Raw genomic sequence first — 23,772 nt, 5'->3', positions numbered from 1 at the left:
AGTTGGGGCAGGGGTGAGACTGGAGACCTTTGGTTCTTCCTTCCTTCCTTCATGTGACAAATACCCGCTGAGCACTTACTGTTGTGCAAGCACTGGGGCTCAGCTGAGAACAAGAAACCAAGTAAGTCCTCACGGCCTTCTTGGGCTCACCAAGAGCAGGCAAATAAACACCCCCTCTGTGATCAGGTGCAGATGAGCACTGTGGGGAAATATAAAGCAGGGTGCAAGAGGCTGGGGAGGGCCTCTGCTGGGGTGACGTGTGAGCAGAGGCACGCATGAAGCAGGGGGAGCAGTGTGTGCCGAAGGCTCCCACCAAGCGAGCGAGGGAAGGAAAGGCTCTGCAGAGTGGGAGATGACAGAGAGGCGTGGGGCCTATAGGCAGAGGCAAGGACTTTCCTTGATTCATGGGGAGCCACCAGGGGCTCTGATTGTGCAGTGCCGCAGTCTGTAAAATGAGTCACCTGGGGGTCCTGCAGGAGATGCATATGTGGAATGCCGTCTCGGAGGCCCATCAGCTTGGAACCCGTCAGAGCTCCTTGCCAGCTCCGGGACCATGGGCAGAAGGCTTCCCTCCTCATGCCTCAGTTTCCTCCTCAGTAAAGTGGGGCTCATAGCACTCAGATGGCTACGAGGAAGACCTCTGAAGGGCACAGCTACAGCTCTCCATGGTGGAAACTGCTCTTTCTATGAGTCGCCGTGGAGTGCAGCCACTCTCTTGGGGGAGAGGCGCCGGTAGCAGAGCTAAAGGCTGGCTTTGAACCCCAGTGTAGGTGTGTCTTTGAGTGAGGCTGCTCAGCTCTTGGAGACATGTAGGGTTATACCCTTGGATGGAGATATGCCTCAGTTGTCTGTGGCCCTTTTCCCTTTCTGGGTATAGAGCTGGAATTAGGGAAGCCCCTGGGGCAAGGGAAGGGTGGCAAAGAGGCACCCTGAAATGTGTGTGTGTGTTGGGGGAGGAGCCAGGCATCCTCCTGAGTTTCTCTGTCATCTCAGGATGCCCTGCCAATCACTGACCTTTCCCCAGAGGAAGCTGGGACCCATCTGGTATGTTCATTCACTTCCCTCTCTCCCTTGCCTTGAGCCTCAGTTTCCTCATCCGTAAAGTGGGCATAGCCAGTCTCAGGCCTTGTGGTGTTGAGGAGGTTTGGGTAAGCAGTGGTTTGTGGTGCATGAGGTCCTTGGGCAGGAACCCTCTGTTGAGGTGGGAACCCCCCTGTCTGGGCACTGTGCTAAACACTTCCATGCGTTAGCTGAAAGCCAGTGGGATCATGTCACTCTGTTGGAACCTTCAGTGGCTTCCCTGCGCTCTCCACATAAAGAACAAACTCCTGTCCCAGGGGTACAGGCCTCCTGGCCCTTCCTCATTAGTACCAACTTTGTTCGGCATCCTGGCCTTTGCATTGCTCCCTGTGCCCTTTCCCCTTGGCCTAGTCAACTTTTACTCCCTGTTCAGCTCAGCTGCATCTTCCTGGAGGGAGTCCACATTGACCTGCAGCCTAGGTTGGGTCCAGTGTTGCCTGGTCTTAATGGTGCTGCCTGTTCTCCTGGTAACACCTGTCACTGTTGTGATTTCAGGGACTGGGGCAACTGCCTGGTTATTGGCACTGTCCGTGTTAAGGCTGTGTGTTCCATGAGGGCAAGGATATTGTCTCGTTCACAACTGTATCCCCAGCATTCAACACAGTGCCAGCACGTAGCAGATGTTCAAGAAATGCCTGTTGGATAAATGGAGGGATGGAATCCTCTAGACAACGAGAGGAAGGAGGTGATATTATTCCCTGTTTACAGATAAAGCACAGGGAGGTTAAGTAACATGCCCCAAGGTCAGGCAGCCAGAATCACATGGTATCTGTCTGGGGATGTCTCCTTGCCAGCAGGGCCCAGAAGGTGGGCAGATGGCGTTACAGAAAGAGGAAATAAGACCATTTGGACAGGGAGGGGGTCTGAGGGCGAGCCCCACCCATCCGTGTTTTCTCCTCAAGGATGATGGTTTGTAGCTGTTTTCCTCAAGAGCGACTCAGGTGACCTTCAGGTTGGGGCCTGCCGAGGTCCCAGGGGCTGGCTGGGTGGAGGGCCCCGTCTGGCTCAGGCTGCTTTTCTCACCCCTTTGCCGCCTGCTGGCTTCAAGCACAGATTACAACTTCCCCTCCTCAGCTGTCTTACGCAGGCCACCTCCGGCTGGCCATTGTCTCATTGTTTGCTGAGGGAAGCTCCAGGAGGAAATTAACCTGCTGCTCACCCCAAGCAGGGAGTTTCACCCCTCGTCCCTACTGGGAATGCCTGGGGGACCGGCAGAAGGGGGTAGGGCAGGTAGCAGACAATACAACAGGCAGCCTTGAAAGGAGTGAGCTCCCAGTCAGGGAAAAGTGCAAGCTGAGGCTGCAATACATTCACTGGCAAACATTTATTTGGCCCTCTCATGGACTGGGCTGTGTGTCAGGGAGCTGAAGATACAGATGTGAGATAAAGATCTTCTTAAGGACCCTGGAGCTGCTGAGATATGCTTTGCAAGGACCTCAAAGCCACATGCCTCTGGGGGCCAGGCAGGTAACAGAAACCTGAAGGCGCGTGAGCAATAGGGAGTGGTGGGGCTGATGACAAAATGAAAACTGCATGAGCCTCCTAAGATTCCCATGTCATTTTAACAAGGTGCTAATGAAATCCAACAAATCCCCCCATACTGATGCCGCCTGTTGACTCCCAGTCTAGACCTTTAGAAGGGAATTCTTATTCTGGGGTGAAATTGGGTCATTACTCATTATTGGTGTCCCCACGCCTCATTCATTCTTTCAACCCACTGCTAACTTCAGTTGTAGCATTGTGGGTACTTTCCAGCACACTGACAGCATCTCATTTCAAGTGCCTGGCAGTCTTTCAGCTTCTCTGAAGCCTTGGGAAGTCTCTCAACCAGGATCTGGGAGGAGCTGATGTACCACCAGAGGGTGGGAGTTGGTGGATACGTTTCTTGGCCTTTTATCCATTGGAGGCGATCCCCCTTGGTTGTTCAGATGGTCTGAATGAAATAGGGCACTGGTTGTCCATATTGGAAACTGGTTCACTAACTCACCTTTATTGCTTTTCCTCCCTTCCCTTGCCTTACTCTCCTAGATTCCTCTGGCTTCCTGGGCTACTGGCACCCAAATCCTGGTCTCAGGCTCTACTTTCAGGGGAACCCAAACTAAGACAATCTCTAATGTTCTTTCTAAATAGAGTTTATGAGTCTTACCTTATGTGATTCTAAGACGGATATGTTAACTCTGTGATTACACATTTTCATAAGTTAACACATCTGTGGTTCCACAATGACATCATTCTATTATGGCCAAAACACATCTATCAGTCATGAACTCAGGTATGCAAGAAATGTAACACTCCATTTTCTTTAACTGAATTTTGCTTCTCCTGAGATCCTATTTTTCCTGATGCCAGAAAATGCAAACTTCAATCAAATCTAGATTAAAAAATAAGAAACAAACAGTCATTTCAGATTTGAACATGATAGAGTGAGTCAAGCTTTTCCCGTCCTCCCCTTTTTTCTGGGTTTTTAGTCCTGGATGGTGAGGGCATCTCAATACTGGTTGTGATAGAGAACTCAAATGTTGGAAAATTTTAGTTTCAGTTAATAGCTAATAAGCTTAGTAATCAATGTACGTAAAAAGCTGTTGTTTCAGGAACTGGAGGTATGACCCACCTTGACTCCGGATAACCATAAGCAGTTCCACCTTTCTTTGTGCCTCAGGAGGACTGCAAGCAATCAAGACGGTATCTGAGCCACTGTACTCCAGGGTGGGATGACCACCACTTAGGGCACAAGGACCACTGCCCAGGGCACAAGGATCATTGCCCAGGACACAGGTGAAAGAATGCTGCAGCTTTTATCTGATTAAACTTTTCCTTGAATTCCAAACCCCTTACCTACATTTTTCTTCTCCTTATAAAAAGGGCCTTTTGTAGTGATATTGAAGACAGTCTGTTAGGGTACAAACTTGCTGTCTTAGATCACTGCCATCTGAATAAAGCATCCATAAAGATTCAATCCCTGTCTCTGCTCGTTGGGTCTGGTAGATGACAGGAAGCACGGACACCGGCTTCCAGTTCCAGCTGTGGGGGAGGCGGGGTCTGTGACTGGTCTTTCTCAAGCTGTAATGCTCATCTGGCCCCCCAGTAAGCCTCCCTGCATTGGCATCCACTGGGAAAGCTCCACCCAGGCCTATACTTTGGCCTCTAGGGTCAAAGAAGCATCGTTTTTCTTGGGCCATTAACTGTAAGTAGAGTCACATCCACTCCGTTTTCAATCACCTGGGACAGGAGTCAAACATTTTTGAATCCCACAAACTCTAGGACATGAATTCACTTATGTATTGTGATGTCTGTTAGGAAGGAAAAATAGGTCTGTAGAGAATGCCTGTTTGGAGAGTCTTAATTTAAGTCAAGACTAAGAGTCTAAGGTCAGGGGAAGCCATCAAAAGACTTAGCAGGAAAGGGAGATGTCTGAGTTCTATCTGTAGCTGTAAAACATTTGGCAACATTGAAGGCATTTCCTGTGTTTTGGGGTGCACCTTACCTTTCCCCTATTTGTTGGTGGCCTCTGTTACCTTAGGGAGAGGATAATGGGGCAGAAATGCAAGAAATTATTTTCTGAGTTTCAAAGGCCAAAGCTTTTGGTTTGCAAGAATCATGGAGGTTTAATCAAAGTCCTGGGTAATTTGAGGGTATACAATTTCTGCCATAACTAGCAGAGTAAGAAGAATAGAAAACTCTGACTCCAAAAAACCTCCGCTGCCTTGCGGCATACCTCTTCAGGGGAAAGGCTAAGGGAGTAAACCCCGACAGAAAATCCGGAGCCGGAGTCCCTAAGGCGGTTTGACGTTGTAGTCAACACCCGCAACTCCTGCGGCGCACCTGAAGCCAAGCTGTATTGACTCCGTCTTTCCCTTGGACCCTTCAGCTGCGAAGAGAGGGGGGGTCTGCTGCATGGGCAACAGCAGACCCTCCATATCACCCTGCCCAGGCTCTGTAGCTTCATCGCAAGATGTCGATTCAACACGGGAGGAGACAGATACCGTGTCACTCCCGAGTCGGACTGCACAATCATTCTCGGCGGTGCAGATAGACTCTTAAGAAGCTACACCATCGTCTCTCGAGACGGACGGCTGCCGACGACGACGACGACGACGACGAAGAAGAATAGATGAGTCAAATTAGTGTTTAGGAAACGAGATAAAGATTATCTGGGAGGCTGGGAGAAGGGAAGTGTAGCAGTGATCTGATTTCCCCTTCTTCTGTAGCTGCAGATGGCCCCACAGCTGAAGACTACATTTCCCAGTCTCCCTTGCAGTTAGATGTGGCCTCAGGACCAGGTTCTGACAAAGCATACTATGTGAACCCAATGGTGTGTACAAATTCTGGGTCAGGTATTTAAAGAAAAAAGGGACATTCTCCTACCACTCCTTTTCTCCCATTTCTGCCAGCTAGAATTTGACGTGGTGACTGGGGCTGGAGAAGCCATCTAAGTTCACAAGATGGAAGCTACATGTGAAGGATGTCAGAGCAACAAAATGGAAAGAACCAGGATTTCTGACACCATGGGACTCTATCAGCCTGGACTGTTTACCCTCTACTAGTTAATGAGAGAAATCAACTTTTATCTTTTTAGGACACAGTTTGGCCTATATTACCTCAACTGAATTAGCATCCCAAATAATACAGAGTGGCAGCTAGAGGAAACTATGTGACCTTGAAGAAAGAGTACAGAAACCCTGGGTAATCTCGAGGGATCAGATAGCAAGACCCAGGTGGCTTTGCTCCAGGTCAAACCTAAGGAAGCTGCAAACCTAGATGCCTGAGTGGGTATGCAGGCCTCTTGGACCAGGACCCTTTCTGCACAAATAAGGAAGTGGGGGAGTGGGTGACCTGAGGGGAATAAAGAGAGAGAAGACACCTGGAATTGACCAGGATTAAGTTTCTACTACCCAGTGGAATGGAGGTTATTTATTTTGGGTATGAGCTGAGAGTTATATCTGCTGCACAATTTACTATTATTATCATTATTATTCCATGGCCTAGCCCAGCAGTTCCAGGGGGCTGAATTTTATCACTAAATGTTTGCTGGGCACCAAGCTCCCAGCCTAGCCACCAACTTACCTTCAGCATTTTGTATGCCTTCTCTGAGCCCTGATGATCTCACTGGGGTCGTAAAGAGGCTGAACTTCAGGATGTCCATGGTGACTCTTTCTGCACTGATATACACATATATACACATTTAAACTAATGTGGATAACCAAACATCACAGGGGCTAGGAGGAAATATAGCATTAAGATTTAAGATGCAGGCTTTAGGACTGAATAGACCAGCGTTATACAACCATCTTCAATCACTAAGTAGCTGGTGATCTTGGGCAAGTCACTGTACATCTCTGAGTCCTGACTTCCTCATGTTTAAAATGAGGATAATGATAATACCTTTAGAGCTCACATGGAAATAAAACGAGGTAGTATATGTAGGGCACCAAGCTCAATGCACACGGCGAACGCTTAATAAATGGCTGTTTTGCTGAAGATCATGAATCATGGCAAGAGCCAAGTGAAAGGTAGGGAAGGGCATGGCTAGAAGGTCTCAAGTGTGGAATAGAGAGACCCCTGAGGGCCAAGCTGTGAGGAGGTTCTTAGATGAGGCAAGCCATGAACGGTGCAGGGATGTGTAAAACTGTTAGCAGAGAGGATGAGGTATAACTAGAGGAAGAAGGAGAAAACGGACAAAGAAACCAAGTGGAGCCAGGCTTGGGAAAGTCAGATCCTCCCCTGAGCCTTATTTTCCTCATTTGTAAAGTATGTGTAACAATACCTACCTTGTAGTATTTTTGTAATAATTACTTGAGATGAGATAACTCAGGAGCCTGTGAAGATGCCTGGCGCTGGAACCACATCAAATATCAGTTTCATTTCTTTCCCTAGAGCGTGGACTCACAAAATATCAGGGTTAGAAGGATCCTCAAAAAATATCCATGGTGCCAGGCCAGTGTGGTTCTGTTGGTTGGAATGTTGTCCCATGCACTGAAAGGTTGTGAGTTCAATCCCTAGTCAGAACACATACCTAGGTTGCTGGTTTGATCCCAGTTGGAGTGCATATGGGAGGCAACTGATCTATGTTTCTCTCTCTCTCCATCTCTCTCTCTCTTTCTCTCTTCCTCTCTTTCTAAAATCAATGAATATATCCTTGGGCAAGGATTAAAAAAAAAGAATATGCATTGGTAACACACACATCTATTCATGAACTGTTCACATATCATCCATCAACCCATCCAGCTATCACTTATTCGTTTTTCATACATTCATATGAACACCAACAATTCATTTGTCATCCATTCACCATCCATCCAGGTAAACGTCCATTTATTCTTCACCCATCATCTCTTCCTTATCCATCATCATACATTCACCACCAAACCACTATCCATCCACGTATCCATCCCTCATCAATCTATCATCCATTCAGCCATTCAGCAGGCCACCCACCCAGCCATCATTATTCCATCTTTTATCATCTGTCCATCATTCATCTATTATTCAGTAATAATTACTAGCCATCCCACCATTTCTTCTGCATTCATTAGTTCCTCATCCATTCATTCTTAATGCATCTATTCATCTATTTATCCCTCATCCATCCATCCATCCATTAATTCATTCATCCATCCATCCATATACACATACATACATACATATATTATTCCATTGGTCATTTATCCATCCACCATTCTCACACATCAAGTATCCATCCAACATATATTCCTCATTTATTTCTTCATATCTATTATTCACAAGCCAATCATCAATTCACCAATTTATTATTCATTTACTCTATTCCATTCACCATCCATCCTTCATTCACTCTTTCCCTAAATATCTGCTATTTATTAGCCGTATCTATCATTGTCTATGCATCCTACATCTATATAACCACATATAATTCATGTAACCATTTTATTGTCTGTCTATATCCATCAATCCAGTCATCTATTCATGTGTTCCATTTTTCATATCACATGCTATGTAATCTGTACTAGGGATACAGACTAAATAAGTTACAATCTGTCCTCAAGTAGTTCAGAATCTAGTAGGGAAAGACAGACAAGCCCGTAGTTATACATAAGCTGATGGCTGCTATAGTAAAGGAATGACTGCACCCCCCCCCCACCGTGGGGGAGAACACAGAGAGCCAGCCACAAACTACCTGAGGGAATGAAGGAAAGGTTCACAAAGAGGGTGGCAGCGGAACTGGGTCTTGAGGGACGAGTGGAATTTCAACTGGTGTATTTGTGGGGGGAAAACTGAGTCTGAATGCGGGGAAGTGACTGGCCACGGCCATACCTAGAGTTAGTAAAGGGCAGAGACTTGCAACCAGGCCCCCAGCCTCCTAGACTGCCCTGTTTCCATTCCCCAAATCTGGGAGGACACACAAGTGAAAAACCCGCCACCACGCTGTGGGGCAACGCTGCTGCTGCAGGATCTGACTGCAGATTAGGTAGAGAAGCTTTCCATTCCGGGAGAGGTGACAGCAGAAGTCCTAGGACTGGCATGGATTTGACAAAGGGAAGGAAAGTATGGCCTTGGGAGGAAGGGAGAAAAAGGGATGGGGTGAAGTGAGGAGCACTTAGGTATTAGCTTCTTAGGTAAAGTTGGATAAAAAAAGAAATCCCTAGTATGTCCTTGTTACCTTTACTCAGGTAATTAATAATAGTATTGTTATTACTGAAACAGCCATGTTTTACTGACCACAGACTATGTGTTAAACACTGTGCTATAAGCTTTCCATGCATACCTCATCTTGTCCCCCACCCACAGAAATCCTAAGAGATTACTTAGTGTAAAATGATTATCCCCATTTTACAGAAGAGCAAACTGAGTCTGTGAAGTTAAGCTAGGATTTAAATATAGTCCAGCAACAGACTCTGCATCTTTTCCATGTCTTTCTCTCATTACTCTTTGGGCATGGCATGTAGTTATGCTAGTCACTGAGCATGGGGGATGAACAGGGAAGGAAGAGAAGCAGAAGAAAGAGGAGAATCATTCGTAACTTAGCCACAATTATTCACTTAGTAAAATGTATGCTCCATGATATTGGAGATTTTTTCTGTACCACCAGACTCTTAAACAGTGTCGCACAGAGTAGGCTCAACAAATGTTTGTTTTTGCTAAAATTATAGTGCAAAGAAAATGGATCACCAGTGAAAATATAGACTGTATAGGTTCACATGCTTTAACACAAATCCAAAGTAATAATAATATAAAGAAGATAGAATTTTTATTTCTCTGAAGTGTGAGTGTAAGTGATTCAGGACTAGCATGATAGAGCTGGGGTCCTAGGCTGCTTATTTCTTGTAGTTCTACCATCCCTAGGGTGTTGCCTTAGTCAGATGGCTCCCGCATATCTACACCACAGCCAGGGGGCAAGGGGAAAGGCAAGGGGCAGCCATGAATTAGAAGATGCTCGCATCACGTCTGTTTCACATACCACTGGTTGATGATTTGATGGAATCCGAACAAGTGGGTTAGAGGGTTTTTGCTGGTGATTACCGAAGTGGAGAGAATTAAAGGTCAGGCTGTGAGTCTGGGAGGCAGCCAGAAACAGTGGAGAGACACAGGAAGGTGACTCGTAAGAGGGCTGGACTGGGTAAAGGGGCAGAGAAGAGTCTGAAAGGCGGAGGCAGCATGGAGGTGGGGAGAGGATGGCTTAGTTATCACAGCTCTTCCCTGAGTGGATGCTCAACAGGCCACACAGCGCCTTGGCCTGTGTTGTCTCATTGGTGAGGATAGATAGTGCCTACAGTTGGGGGCGGGGCGGGGGGGGAGGGGAGGTGTGCGTCTTGAGTAGCACAAGCCCATTACTGTCAGAGAAAACCAGCGGTGGTTTCCTTCCTTCCTTCCTTCCTTCCTTCCTTCCTTCCTTCCTTCCTTCCTTCCTTCCTTCCTCTCTCATCCTTTCTCCCTCTTTCTCCCTCCCTTCCTTCTCCCTCTTTCTTCCTTCCTTCCTTCTTTCCTTTCTTCCTCTCTCCTTTCTTTTTTCCTCCTTCCCTCCTCCTTCTTTCTTTTTTCCTTCCTTCCCTCCTCCTTCTTCCTTCCTTCCTTCCTTCCTTCCTTCCTTCCTTCCTTCCTTTCTTTCTTTCTTTCTTTCTTTCTTTCTTTCTTTCTTTCTTTCTTTCTTTCTTTCTTTCTTTCTTTCTTCCTTTCTTTCTTTCTTCCTTTCTTTCTTTCTCTCTTTCTTTTCTCCTCTATTTATTCAATTTGTACCAGAAATTTGAATCCTTCTTTCAGAAAGGATTTCATCTTGCACTGGGGACTTTAAAGAGGTGTCCAGGTCTGTTGTAAACTGGGCAACACATTGCCCGTTCTCTCTTTCTCTCTCTCCCCTTCCCCCCTCTTTATATATACACACACACACACGTATATGTATATATACATATAGACATGTGCATCATATGTATAGATATAATCTACACACACACATACATATGTATATATAATCATATGTGCCAGGAAGTACTGCGCTAGTTTCTGGAGAACATAATAGTGAGCAAGTCAGACAAGAGTCCCTGCCTTCATGGAGCATGTGGTCAAGAGAAATAGATAATACAGAAATAAATGAATAAATAGCTGTAATTATTAAATTACTAAATCATCCCTACAAAGAAAGGGAATGCCCTGAGAGCATATTGACAATTCATGCCAACATTCATTATGTAAGTATTTAACAAGAGAGATTATGTTAGAAGATAATTTTTAAAATAATAAAATCATGCCTCTTGTTCAAATATAAAGTGAACATGTGTCAAAGTTTTTATTTAAATCATTAACTTAGGAGGGAACCAGTAGGGTTCAAAGGAGAATCCAAAGAGAAGATACACACACACACAATGAAAAATGCTGAAATTAATTTGCTAAAGATGCAAACTATTTTCTTCCATGTGGGGCTGGGGGAAATCAATTGTACCTCAAGCAGAAAAACTTATTTTCATCTCTATGAACAAGAATTATTTGTATTACTATTAGCTTTGTTAAAACTTACAGAGACATGATAGCTCAAAGATAACAGGCATGATCACCATAGAATCAGATAGCCCGAAGTGTGGTGAAGACAATATATAGCATTCCATAATACACCCAGTGATCTCTGTGGGCTTTTTTTTCTATTTCAAAGTCTTTTACAATTTTCCCTGATATGAGTCAGACCGGTGCTAGGTATCAGTAACACAAAGGCAAACCATACAGACACAGTATCTTCCTCAGGGGAAAGGTTATAATGTCCCCTTATGTTCTAATAGTGGGGTGCAGGGCTGGGGATCACACAATTTCTGAAGCCAAACTGAGTCTTTGCCATTTTTGTCTAAAATCAGATTATAAAAGCACTTTGTACCCTGAGAAAAACCAGGGCTCTTCTGTCTAGTTCTAAATCCCCAAATAAATGATGTCTTGGGCCTTTCCTGTGAGTTACTGACTCCCTAACAAAAACGACCTTATTTCACTTCTGCAAAACCCCCTCTGACAACATGTGATTACCTTTGCAGATATCATAATCAGGTGAGAAAATTGCTTTTTTTCCCCCACTTTGGACAGACTAACCCTTTTTTCCCTTGAAATATCTGTTATATTTTTTCTTTGGTGATTTATTGACCCTCTTGTAAAACTTCTTTTCAGGTAAATCTTTGTTTGATTTCTAAATGCTTTTCTCTCTAAATTTTCTTTGAGACAACATGCACAACAGCAACAACAATCCCCAGGATAATTACAGAGTGTTGTAAGTGCTGTGGAATCAGCAAGCATAGTGATACAATAGAGAGAAACTTGGGGAGAGAGAAGAACTGCTTTCTATCAGGGGTCAGCAAACTTTTACTGTAAGGGACCAGACAGTAAATATTTTAGGCTTTGAGAGACATCCAGTTTCTGTCACAACTCTCAGCTCTGCCATTGTAGTGGGAAAGCAGCCATAGACAATATGTAAATGAATGGACATGGCCATGTTCCAAGAAAACTTTATTTATAAAAACAGGTGATGGGCAGGTTTAGAATATGGGCATTGTTTGCTGATCCCTGTTTGAAATCATGCAAGAATTTCCTGAGAGGATAATATTTAAGATGAAACTTGAAGAATGAGAAGAAGCTGGCATTCCAAGCAGAGAGGATAGACTGCACATAGGCCCTGAGGTAGAAAAGAGTTTGGTGTATCTGAGGACCAGTAAAGGGGCCAGTGACAGAAGCACAGGGCCTGAGGGGGACCGTGGGACCTGAGGTCAGCGACGTTGGCAGGGGCTGGGCCATACAACACCTTGTGGGCCACAGTGAGGAGTTTGGAATTTATTCTAAGAGCAAGCTATTATAAGGTTTAAGCTGTGGGATGACTATATCAGATTTTAAGTTTAAAGAGATACCTCTGGAGGCTGTAAACTAGAGGGTACAAGTTAGAGGGATGAGACTAGCAAGTAGGCTACATAGCAGATGGCAGCAGACATAAAAGATGGCCCTGGAAATGGAAGAATGGTTGGACTGGAGAGGCATTTGGTAGGGTGAGCAGGTACAGGGTGGGATTCATCTCAGCATCAAAGACAAACCCCTCCTCCTATTTCCTGCTGCATGATACCTGAACTCCTCTCCCTGGTGACCAGGCCTTCCCCATGAACTGTCCTGCCTCACCGTTTTTAATCCTGATGTTTGCATCACTGCCCCCCACCCCCAGCAGAATGAGTAAGGTTCTACAGCAGAGCCTTCTGTCTCCTGATACGCTTCTCCCTTTATATTGTAAGTTCCTTCAGAACAGGAGTTACCCCTGATTTATTCCCAAAAAGCGAACAAAGTCAGAGTCCTGATAAACATTAGTTGCCTGAATGAATGAACAACAAACCTGCAGTACCCCGCAGAGGGCTCCATCATGGTTTGTGCTGATGCTCATTGAATCGATTTGTTTATAAGAAAGTGAATAAATGAAAGGAATGAATGAATGAATGAACTCACAGTGCCTAACATTAAGTCTGCTTATGAAACAGACTTATAAATATTTGTTTTTATTATTTAAAAATTGAGTATCTTCAAACCATATATATTCATATGGTTTAAAAATATATAAAAATATAAAAAATCTCATTCCCTAACCTGGTTTCTACCACTTTTATTAGTTTCTGATCTTTCCAAGTTTCTTCATGCAAATTTATGCAAGTGAAAAAAATATATTGCTATTGCCCAAGGCCATGCTTGGTGAGGTTAGCTGGGACTGAGCTGGTAGGGACTTGTTTGTCCCTCCCTCACTTACCTTGAAACTTGAATCAGAGCACCAGACTTAGGCTTCATTCTGGCTGGGGCTCTGACCTCCCACCTGGTCTGCATGCGGGAGAGGTACAGCCCCTCCTTGGGAAGAGACAGCCAGGTTCACTGCTTCGGAACTGTGGGCTGGGTGTGACACGTTCCACCTGAGCAGCTGCTAGGTGGAGCCACACCTAACTGAAGAACGAACAAAACCCAGAGCAAGAACCTTCCTCCCTTTGCATTTCTCCTTCAACTTGGTATTAAGGAGAAAGTCTCCATTAAATGCTGGTGTGTTTTTAACACCTCTCTTAACACTTACTTCCCTTTATAACAGAGAGCTGGCCTCCACCTCGGATCCTTCTGCAGGCAGCCAGATCTGGCAAGAATTTAATGACATTGTTTTGTTTTCATTGTACTTATTTTTATGGTTACCTTCTATTTATGGCATGAGATCCTGGTTTTCCATTTATGGAGGGATCTAAAGTTCCTTTTTGAAATGAATATTTTTATATTTTTAAAAGAGGATCCATTTAAAGAAAAAAAAAATGTTATGTAACTGGAAACACAGGTGGTACCCAGTCATGAAAAAAAAAAAAAAGTTATAAGAGGTATGTGATTGACTGGAGAGGGTGAAATGCTTCTCCAGTCAAATGCTTCTCCCACCGCCTAGAAGGGACCACTGAGGGTTAGTCAGGGAAGGGACCTTCTCAAGGTCACACTAATGACGTGGACTGGGAACTGGACCGCCTGCTCTCCCTGTGGTGGGGACAACCTGTGCCAGAGGGTAGGGCAGGCGTCAGAGCTTGTGTGTACTCTCCTCGGCCTGGCTGCTACACTGGCCAGAGTCAGGACCCTCCAAAGCTGGCCCCGTCACAGACTGAGTGATGTGGCCCCAAAGGAGAGAAGCATGTTGGTGTTCACCAAGCACTGGCCACGTGCTAGACCCTGTGCTGGGTGCTGGACTTTGCCCCAGGGGGACTTAGGGATTCAGGGGAGAGACATACCGCACAAAAATAACACAAGTTTCTGGAGGCAGTGTGACAAGTGCTCCAACAAAGACATTGCTAATGTGGGGCTTTTGTCTGCAGAGTGGCCATTTCCCCATTTTCTTTTGAGAAATCATCCCTCCCCCGAGCTTGCTTGTTGTAGCTCAGGCTAGGCAAACCCCACACCCATGGCAAAGGTGGGCACTTGACCAGGCCTGGCCAATCAGAACGCTTCCTCCCTCTGGCCATAGGGACTGACATAAATTCAGGCATGTGGCCCAAGGCAGGTCAATGGGGACCTTCCCCAGAACTTTTGCTAAAACTACTAGGAAAATGGCCCACTCCAAAGGAGTTTCTAAAAGGATAGGTCATGATTCAGAGTTGCTGGCAGCCATCTTTCTCACTAAAAGAGGAGAGGGTCTCTGAGAATGAAGCTGACATCAAGGAAAGCAGGATGAGAGATAGATACAGTTAATGGTATAATAAGATCATCTGGATTCAGCCATAAAATCAGTGCCCTGAACTCAGTTCTGGAAGCCAATAACTTATCCCCCGCCCCATTAGCCACTTTGAGCTGCATTTCTGTCATACCAAAACAGACCTGGCCAATTCCAGGCATGAGAGAGTTGGAAAAGGAGAGCAGTTGGGGTGATGAAGATTTGTCTGGAAATCCCTTCTGTGGGGGTAGGATTTGAGGAGCATTTTGAAAAGTGAAGAGGATTTTGAGGCATGAAGAAGAAACAATATTTTCAGTAGGGGAGTAGTTCGGACCAAGGCTTGGTGGTGGAACAGTGCAGGGACTGGCACATCAGTGCAGCTGGGGAGAGGAGAGGGGGAGAGATGTGCTGGGAGAGGGACTGGAAGGGAGAGATGTGCCTGGATTGTGCAGAAAATTAGTCTGTTCCTTTGTTTGCATCCTGCTTCTCTGGCACGCCACCCTTCATAAGTTAATTTATCCACAACGACTTATGGAGCACCTACTATGTGCCTGGCACTGGTGAGATAGCAGTGGATAACACAGGCAAAGTCCCTGTCCTCTTATAGTTTCCATTCTAGTCGAAGGAGACAGGCAATAGACATGATAACTAGATAGATCAGTACCATAGAACAGGTAGAAATAACTTGTGAAGAAAACCTGAGACCAGGGGATAAAAGTCGGTGGAAAGTTGTTTGGATGATGAATATCGGTGGCAGTGATAGTTGCACAACATTGTGGATGTACTTAATGCCACTGAACTGTACGCTTAGAAATGGTTCTCAACAAATCTTTGTTGAATAAATGAACGAGTTTGGAATTTATCTTACAAAACAATACCACCACCACAATCAGCCAACCTGGGTTGAGCACTTGCTGTATGCCAGCCTAAACACTTCGGGGTCTGGACATAATTTATTTTTTGTAATCTTAGGAGGAAGCCACCATAATTAGCCGCATTGTAGAAGTGAGTAAAATGAGCTTTGGTGAGATTAAGTAATTTTCTCAAGGCCCTGCAACTCAGAAGCAACAGAGCTGTCAGTCCAAAGTGCCCAGTTCAAAGCCATGGGCACACCACACAGCTGGGGTAGGTGTCTAGGTATCCTTGCCTTCACGACTGGGGTTTCCAGGAGTCCCTGAACCTCACACGAAGCTCATTTATCCATGAGCTTCTTTTGGGGAGCAGGTTCATTGCTTTCATCCGAGTCTCAGAGGAGTTCTTAATAACCCCTCCATTTCAGATGCCCCTCTGCATACAGAGGAGAAAAATGGAGAATTTTAAATATTGGACTGATGAAGTCCATGCTTTTAGAAAGTTCACTTTGGCTGTTCATTGCAGCATTAATCCTGAGACAAGATTAGACATGGACACAGACAACAATATGGTGATTATCAGAGGGAAAGGGGGGTGGGGAGGTGGAAGAGGGTAAAGGGGGATAAATGGCGATGGAAGGAGACTTGACTTTGGATGATGAACACACAATACAATATACAGATGGTGTATTATAGAGTTGCACACCTGAAACCTATATAATTTTATTAATCAGTGTCACCCCAATAAATTCAATTAAAAAATGTGTGAAACACCTCTTTCATGTCCACCAAGGGTAGACCCATTAATTATGTTATGGTACATCTTCCCCTAGAAGGGAATAATACGCAGCTATGAAGGTGAATGGGGAACCTCTTTACTTACCAATATATAATCATTTCAGTATTTAAAAAAAAATGAAGCAAAGTGCAGACCAGGTATATAAAAAGCATCTATTTGTGGTTTTTAAAAGAGAGAGGGTAAGATCATAGAATATCTTCCGCAATATTCACCAGAAAATAGTCAATGGAAACCTTACCTCATATGGTTTTTATGAAGATTAAATGAGTTAATATTATACAATTGCTTAGAAGAGTGCCTGGCACATAGGAAGCACTGGATAAAAGAAGAGCTGCCTCAGGGGACAGAAATGAGGTAGGGAGAGACTTATTTTCACCTGATACTCTTAGGTACCTTTTGAATTTGTTACCGTGGGCAAACATTTTTGATACTTTTTAAAATTAAAATTAATGTCTCTAGATAATCAAATATTTTTGATATTTTTAAAAGTTAAAATGAATGTCTCAAGAGATCATTTGAGAGGGGTCAGAGGCTGGCAGGCGGTTCCATGCAGAATTCCCAGGAATTAGCTGGAACTGGTCAAAAGGCTACATTGTGTGGTGTGAAAATCAGGATGTGAAGAGAAGGGAGAGGGGGGACACCAAAACACCCACACCCCAGGGCCCACTATAAAAAGCACATTTAAAAACACCAGGCTGGAAATGTTTTTTTAAAATAATATTATTATTATTTTAAATAGCAAAAGCGCGTCCCCCCAGGAGGCGTGTTGCAGCTGCGGCTCCGGCAGTTCCCAGGTGATGTCAGTCCTGGCCAGGAGCCAGCCGCGGCCCCTTGGAGACGGTCTTGGTGGGTTCAGCTTGACTGTTTTTCCTTCCTGAGACTTGAGGACACCTTCCTGTCTCAAAGAAAGCAGCCTTTCCAGGGCTTTCTGAGAGCCGGGGCGGAGGAGGCAGTGGGCCTGGGCTGAGATGGGAGGAGAGGCAGGGAAGGGTGGGTGAGGGGTGGAGAGAAGGGGGAGCCTGCATCCAGAACAGTGAGGGTAGAGAGAGCAAGACAGGCCCAGCTCCTGGGTGGCTCCTTAACCATCCCACAGGGGGCAGGAAGGGATGTCCTCCTTGGGAATCCATGGCCTGCCTCCTTGACCCCCTCCTCACCCTGCCCTGGCTGCTGCCTGGGGGGCAGGCTGGGGTGGGGTGGGGTTGGGGGGTGAGAGATGTTCCCACGGAGTTCCCAGCTGGTCAGCTTCCCTGAGCTCTGGGCCCGTCCCTCTCTCCTCTATGGCTGAAGGCCTGTTGCCAGTGTCTTCTGAGCTTCCAGGCGGCGTGGGTTTTCTGCAGACAGACGAGCCGCAGAGCTGGGTTCTAGGTCCAACTGAACTCCAAGCTGTGTGACCTCAAGCCTGCCACTGCTCCTTTTTGAGCTCCGTCTGTGAAATGGGTAAAATCGACTTTGCAGGGTGGTGTGCAGCCTGAGCGAGAGCACGTTGCCTCTTGGCCCTTCGGCAGGTGTCTGAGAAGCACCCACTGTGTGCTGGCACCGTGTGAGGCACCGGGGACACTACAGCATGGTGGCAGCCAGAAAGTGAGGCAGACAGGGGTTCTGGCCTTGCTCTGTGGCCTGGGAAGAGCTGCGATCTGCCTTAGAATCTCAGCATTTAGCCCCGGGGCAGCAGAGGGTGGGCTCTGGACCCTGGGTACCTGGTCCAAATGCAGGCATGTCATTTAGTGGCTGTGAGACCTGGGGGAGCCACGCCTCACTGGGTTGCGGAGGAGCAGCCGAGCGACAGGGCTCAAACAGTGCCTGGAACAGAGGTGGTGCTCAGTCAGGCTGAGCTGTGACCACTCTCCAAAGCTTGCCTGCTTTGACTGCTTCACAGAGCTGCTCTGAGGATAGGCTGTGGGGGACTATCAGGTTACATTCAGGGGAGCCCCAGGGACCCGCAGGTGCCCCATCATTTGTCTGATGTAGGGATACGATGGACAACTTTGCAGGACCTTTCACACGTGGCAAAGTCTACTCTTGCCTCAGAAGGATCATTTCTGTTTCCTCGCACCCAGTCACACATCCCCACAAACCTGGGAAGCACCCATCACGTTTTTATAATCTGCTCAGACCCTGTTTTTCTGATGGAGTGTGGCCTCCACAGGGCAGGCACCACCTCTGTTTTATTTTCTGATCATCCTTGGAGCCCTGCATGGTCCGCGAGCAGGTCAACACATGTTTGTTGACTGACTGACTGACAGACTGACCCACCACCTTAAGTTGCTCTGTGAAGTTAAACTCTATCCTGTGCCTCCTTGCTGTGGCTAAGTGATGGCATCTGGAGCCAGATACCCTGGGTTCAAATCATGGTTATGCCATTGCCTTGCTGGTGACCTTGGCCTTGTTTTTCTGGTCTGTGAAATGAGGGTGACAACAGTACCTACCTACGCAGGTGGTTGTGAGGCCACCGTCTAAGTCACTTGGAGTGGTGCCTCTGATTAGTGAGCCCTGTCACCATCGCTTACTCTCATACTTATCACCGCTCTGTGATGTGACACCAGGCAATAACCGGGACGCACAGAACCTGGCTCTGGCTCATCTCTGACCTGGTATGTGATGTTGGGGATACTGTCTTACCTGCTCTGGGCCTCAGTGTCCCCATCGGTGACTGAAGGGCCCTTCCATTTAGACCCTCCAAGAAGCTGTGTTTGAGTCTCTCCAGTTCTGGAGGTGTCAGTAGTGCTGGGGAGTCTGTGGGAGATGCAGCTTCCTGCACAACCCCCCTCCCCAATTCTGCTGCCCTCAGTTCAGCTGGGCCCTGGGCTCCTCTGGGCAAACTGAGGTAAGGGTAAAGAGTCAGGCTGCGGGATGCCCAGGTTTGCTTGGGCCCTTACAGACCAGACACATACCTGGTGAAGATGGGTGGGGCAGTGTTCGAGAGCCCAGGGGGCTCTGCAGCCACAACACTTAGTTCAAATCCACTTTCTTATCAGCCACCACGTGACCCTGGGCACATTCTTCAACTTCTCTGTGCCTCAGTTTCCTCATCTATAAAATGGGGCAATAATAGTACAAGCTGGAATAGCCTGTATTAATTAATTAACTTAGGTAAAGTGCAAAGACCAAGGACTGACACATAGTAGGTCCTCAAAAAAGTCTGGCATTTTCCAAACTTAGAGGGTATGTGCATTCAGAAAAAAAAATATCAACTCTTAAATATTATCAGCCTCCCCTCCTACAAGGCTAGTCTGTCCCAGCTTACAAAGTCTTTCTGGTTCACCATGTGCAGGCTGTACCAAGAGGAAGAAAATCAAGGCCCAGAGATGGGCAGACACCCACCCCAGGTCACACAGGAGCAGTGGCCAACTTACACCAGGCCAGGTCTCTGGCTTTGCAGCTAGTTCACCCTCAGTGTCTCCCGGGTTTCCAGGCACTGTTGGCCTGCCCTCTGACCCTGGCCCCATGGGAGCCTGATCCTAGACCCGTGGGGTCTGTAAGTCTGGTCTGAATTAGACACGCTGAGAAGCAAAAGCTGGCTGCCCCCACAGCAGGCCGCCTGGAGGGACCAGGCTCACAGCTGCTAAGGCTCACAAGGACATAAATCATGGTGGCAGAAGGCTTGGGGGCTGGGAACACCTTAGCCTCCCAAAGGGCACAGAGGCCTGAGAGTCATGGGCAGGGATGCCTGGGTCCACTGGGGTTATTTTCCATCCTCTGTTGGAGCAGCTGAAGCAAGGGAGAGTCAAAGGGGGCCAGGACACCATCTGGCAGGCCTCATATCCTAACGGGCCAGAATTTCGACTTCAGCTTTTCATTCTGCAATCATTTACCAACATTCAGAGAAGTGACTAAAATAGTACAGAGAACTCCATATACCCTTTACCTGGCTTCAACAAGTTTTAATGGTCACATTTGCTCTGTCCTTCTCTCACTCACACATATTTTTCTGAACCACTTGATAGTATGTCCCCTTCATCGTGTTTCTCTACCCCTTCATAATACTTCAGGGTGTATTTCTTAAGCACAAGGGGACCCTCTTACATAATCATACTGTTAGCAAATTCAGAAAACGTAAAATTGACACCTACTTTTATCTATTGTGCTTATTCCTGTTTTGTCAACTGCCTAATGATGTTCTCTGTAGCATTTCCCCCTGTAGAACAGGATCTAGGCCAGTCTCAAGTGTTATAGGTCTAGATTTTTGATGTCACATCACATGAAGTAAAACCTGCAGACAGGGTTGAACAGAAATATTCAACTTTACATGGATGTCCTAATGTTTTTGGAAATCCTCTACTTAATGTTCTCATGGTAATGCATTATACTTGTGACTGTGTATGGGTGCTTAAGAGTTAACTTGCCAAATATGCCATAGTTTTCAGAATTCTGCTTTGTGGTGTTTTTTAATTTTTTAAATCTAATAGCAGCCTAATAAAAAGGAAGTGGCTCCAAATGCTGTGTGACTATGGCCCATCGCTGTCCCTCTCTGGGCTTTGGTTTCCTCATTGCCATGTGCAATCTCTGAGGCCTTCCCACTGGCCATTGTGGAAGGAGGGAAAGGAGCCCTGTGTGCTCTCTTAGAGGAGGGAGACCTGGCTTCATGGAGGCCCAGCAGGTTGCTTCCTCTTTATTGGCTAAGTCTCTTGTGAAATGATAAACTCAAGAGCATTCTTGCTCATGCTGATGCTCCCTGTGTCTGAGGTTTGGGTGGAGGGTGCAACCTGGAATTTTAAGCCTTCCCTTTAGGGTCCGAGGTGACCTGGCTGAAGTTGGTCACCCACTCCCTCAACCCTGAGTTTCTTTTCCCTGAGCTCCTTGACTCCTCTGGCTCTGAGTCACCTCCCCTCAGGGAGCCTGGAGAAGCCTGGCTGAGCTGGCTCATCCTGAAGGCAGAAAGTGTATGAGTTGCAGGCAGGGGTATTAGCCAAATGGCTCCCTGAGGCTCTGGTTTGCAGCTGTGCCTCTCCCAAGTCACATGTGTTGGCTCATAGACATTAACTGTCCACTACTTAGGAACTCAAGGAAGATAGCAAGCTGCAAAATGTGCAGTATGGAACACTATGCAGTTGGGAAAAAGTATGAAGTAGCTCTTTGAACAATGAAGAGTCTCCAAGATATATTGTTAAGGAAAAAAATGCAGAACAGTGTGTAAAGTGCTATGACTTGGGTGAAAAAATGACATGTGACTTGCCTGTATCTGCAGTTTATCTGTGCAGATATAGATAACCCCCCAAGACCCTGGTTAACAGTAATTGCCTCTGAGAGTGGGAACCGAGTGGGTGGGAGGGAAGTTATTTCAGTTTCTCCTGTATTGTGTCTTCTGAACTGTAAATTCTGTAAGTGCATTTTCTACTTCAAAGGAAATACAAGGGAAAGAACCCAGTCTGAACAAGGTGCAGGAGGGGTTCCTGGCTTGCTGCTCATAGCATTTCTTGATCTGCACGCTGGGTATACAGGTGTGTTCAGCTTGTGAAAACCCATTATGCTGTACATTTAACGCACTGTGTACTTCCTTGTATGTTACACTTTGATAAAAAAGTTTTAACTTCGTATGCTCTAAATGATTGTGTATGCTACACAAAAACTCTGCAGGATTAGTGTTAACTGTGTTTATCTTTGGGATGGGTGATATCTCTAGGGTCTTGTAGCATTTGATGTTTTTTACAATGAAAACATAAGCAGAGAAACCTATAAATACTTTTTTAGGAACAATCTTCAGTATGGAACATTTCCTGCAGGACACACAGGAAACTGCTAACAGCAGTTGCCTTTGGGGAGGGGCCTGAAGAGGTATGTACTTTTTACTACATACTATTGGATACAATTTAAATTACTTACCCAGTGCATAAATGGGCTATGAAAACTATTTGACAAGACAAATGCCATTTTGTCCAATCTGTTTTTGCTGGTTATTAGAGATCAGGCCAAGGAGGCTCAGAGGGGTCAAGAAACTTTTTGGAGGTTACCCAGCAAATCTGGTGGCAGTAGTGGGCCTGCAGCCCAGAACACCCCAATATCTGCTCTGCCCCCCACTCCCAGGTTTCCTGCCATTGACGAGGTCACAGTCCTTTTCCTGTGGCTTTGCCAGGGGCTGCCTGGACCTGGGTAGGCGCAGGGAGTGCAATGTGCTTTCCTAATTAGCTCCCGAAGGGGGAAGCACAACTGGATAGAAACACCAGTGTCCCTGGAACACTGGGGAAGCAAGGTAGAGAGCACTTGAAAAGCTGTCCTGAGTCAGAACCCTGGCCCCTTGGGGCCCTCCTTCCTCTACTTCTTATACCAAAGGGATGAAATGCAGTGGCTTCACGGTCCATTCCAATCTGTACTAAGCAACCCCAGTGACCCCTTTGTTCTCCTGGGGCCTCAGTGTTTGGTTTTCATCTGTGAGGCAGATGGGGTGGGTTTGGTCCACCCCTGTAGTGTCTGGCAGTGTGGGTGCTGGGTAATCTGTTTGTTGATCTGCCAAACGGCCGGCCCCATTTCAGGCTAAGAGGGTCAAATTCAGGGGATGGCAGGGCAGAGTGGATATGTGTGGGCTTTGGAGCCAGGCTTCAGTTGGAAAATAATAAGAGTGCTGAATAAATTTTGAAAACAGGCATATGAACATATCTTGAAGAAAGGGCATGCTGCCTGGCTCTGCCGCCTCCTGGCTCCTCTGCCTGCTTTCCCCTCCAGCCTCCTGAGCCTCTCTGATCCTGACCACACAAAGGCAGAGCCTCAGCTGGAGAGCCAAGAACTCCCAGCTCCACTGACCAACTGCTTCCATCACCATCTCAGCTGAATCTGTGAAACGGGGAAACACCAGCCCCCACCTTCCAGGGCTGCTGGGAGAATAACTGGGGTCACACGGGCTGGCACTGCCTCTGGGGCATCTCCAGGAGGGGAAGGAGCTCACTGTAGGCATTAAAGATGGACAGACTTCACATTATCACCCTGCCATGTGCCGGCCACACACCTTTAGGTGTCATCATTCCTCCAAACCATTTCAAAACAGGGGTAAGGATAGCCCCTCTTAGCACATGCTCATTTGCACACGTGGAAAACTGTGCCCGCACGGCCCTGTTTGTGAAGACAGGGTTAAGAGATGGGTTCAAGTACAGGTATACCTCACTTTACTGGGCGTCATTCTATAGCGCTTCACTTTTTTTTGAAGGCAGGACCTTCCACCAGCAAAAAGATGATGACTCGCTTTATTTATCCTGATACTTCCTTTATTGCGGTGGTCTGGGACCAACCACAGTATCTGTGCACTATCCCTGAAGCATGCCTGTGTGGGACATTTACAAGGTGGAATAAGCAGCCACTAAAGGAATAAAGAGATCTTTTACCTCTGTGTTTTGATTTGAGATGGCAGCCAAGGTAGATTAAGAAAAAATTTTAAAAAGCAAGGGGCAGAAACATATGCTACCACTTGTGTAAAAAGT

This window comes from Furipterus horrens, unplaced genomic scaffold (genome assembly GCF_987537825.1).
Source record: "Furipterus horrens unplaced genomic scaffold, mFurHor1.1.pri manual_scaffold_8, whole genome shotgun sequence".
Classification (NCBI taxonomy): domain Eukaryota; kingdom Metazoa; phylum Chordata; class Mammalia; order Chiroptera; family Furipteridae; genus Furipterus; species Furipterus horrens.
This window is presented reverse-complemented; position numbering follows the sequence as displayed.